Here is a 2,159-nt window from a genome sequence, read left to right as displayed (position 1 = left end):
CACCATGGCCTTAAAGACCTTGAAGTGGCTAAACACTTCGTTTTTCTGCTTCATAAAATAGACCCACACCTTCTTGGTGTGATCATCAATAAAGCTGACATAGTAGTAGCATCCACCAATAGAAGCAGATTTGGTACTCCACACATTAGTGTGGATCACTTCCAAAGATCTCTTGCTCACACCATAATTCTATGAAAATGCATGTCTAGCTTGCTTGCCCATTTGGCATGCTTCACATACCTTATGCATTCCATCAACTCTGAATTTAGGCAAACCTGCAACAACATTGCATAGATTTCAGCCTTTGTACATTCACATGCCCAATGCGCTTGTGCCATATTTCAATGTTTGCAATGACACCTCTTCCATGCGCAAACATAGCAGCTTCTACCTCGGGCATATCAACATCCAAGGTAAACATTATGCCAGTTCTATTGCCTTTTGCAACCAAGCGGCACTGATCCTTCATATCTTCAACAAAGCATCCATTAGGGTTAAATCTGACCTGCAAACCCTGCTCAACCATTTGGCCAACTGAAACCAGGTTCTTAGTGATGTTAGGAACATGAAGTACATCAGCAAGGTACTTCGTTTTACCATCTTGCATGGATAATGGCACTTTGCCAATTTGCGCAATAGGATGCGCAGTATCATCACCTGTTTCAACATAACCTGGTTTATCCAAACTCTTGACATCTTTAAACCACTCACCATGACTGGTCATGTGGTTAGAGGCACCTAAGTAAACATACAAGACGTTTCTGCAATCTGCTGCATCTCTTGTCATGGAGTTAATCATGTGCTGCATCACAAATAGATGCTCATTTTTGTCATCATTTTGATTGCTTGATGATGCAAAGTTGCCTTGCTGCAACTTTCCACTTTCATGTCATTCTGCTTTTTATAGCAGCTCTTGGCCACATGCCCTATTTTTCCACAGTAGTAGCATTCTGTGCTATTGTTTGCTTGTTGGCTTCTCTGCCATCCACCACGGCCTCTCTGGCTCCCCCTGCCTCTAGAGTGACCTCGTCCTCCTGCATAGGACTGATTTTCTTGTTGCTGTTGCTGATTTTGATTTCCAAAACGGCCTCTAGATGACCTTCCTCTACCTCTACCTGCATCTGAGTAGAAGGCAGTTTCTTGCGAATTTCCTGCGAATGAAGAACCACCCACATTTCTCATCTCTTCACTGATTAGAAGAGCCATTAAATCCTGAAAATCAGGAAATGTTTCACGGACACCAATGGAAGTCCGAAACTGTGCATATTCCTTACCAAGACCATTCAAGGTCACGGACACCAAGTCCTCATCATCAACTGGTGCTCCAATTGAGCCAAGTGCATTTGCAAGGCCTTTCACCTTCATGGAATAATCATTGATGTTCATCCTTCCTCTCTGCACATTATGCAACTCCTACTTGAGCTGCATTTTCCGTGCATGAGTGTTGGTATTGTACATCTTCACCAAAGTGTCCCACGCCTCCTTAGGCGTTTGTGCATCCTATATGTGCACACTCATAGAATCTGAGATACTAACAGAAAGCCAATACATGAACTTCCTGGCTCTTTCATGCGAGGTTTTAAATGCCTGCACTTGCTGTGCAGTAGGAGTTTCAAGAAGAGCAGGTTCCTGCTCATCTCCATTAATGAACTCCCAAAATCCCTTTCCCATAAGGAAATTTGTCATCCTGAACTTCCATGCCTGGAAGTTGTTCTTGTCAAGCTTCTCGCTTACAATAGTAGACAGATTGTCGGCCATTTCTGTAGTACCTGAAGATTGCAAAATATCACTTATGCCTCACAAGGGCAAACTGCACAACTTCTGCAAATATGAAATTCTGCCTCACAAGGGCAAACTGCAACACAGCAACTGACAATAGTGGCAAGCAACCACAAGTCACTTCAAGTGACGAATATGCATAAACACAGTCACCCAAAATTGGCCTGCGTATGTCAAGAACTCTGCACTCCTCTATGCTTGTGCCATGGTGGAAACCTCCGTCTCCTACGCATCCTCGTGGCTCTCTCCGCCATCACCATGGCATCATCTTCCCTCCCACACCTTGCTACTTGCTACTTGGCCTACTTTGAAGTGCCTTGATGGTGTTTGCATGCACAGAGCTAGAGTTTCTCCTTGTTGCCTCATCAATGGCTCACCCC

At 44.1% G+C, this 2,159-nt stretch overlaps 1 pseudogene; it reads right to left on the bottom strand.

The window, feature by feature from the left end:
* Positions 1-465: 465 nt before the first annotated feature.
* Positions 466-1,758, bottom strand: LOC147901744 (uncharacterized; annotated as a pseudogene).
* Between the last annotated feature and the right edge of the window lie 401 nt (positions 1,759-2,159).

Source organism: Dipteris shenzhenensis, chromosome 5 (genome assembly GCF_047967505.1).
Source record: "Dipteris shenzhenensis isolate YYH24624 ecotype China chromosome 5, Dip_SZ_1.0, whole genome shotgun sequence".
Lineage (NCBI taxonomy): Eukaryota > Viridiplantae > Streptophyta > Polypodiopsida > Gleicheniales > Dipteridaceae > Dipteris > Dipteris shenzhenensis.
The sequence above is the reverse complement of the archived record's forward strand: the minus strand, read 5'-3'. Positions and strand labels throughout refer to the sequence as shown.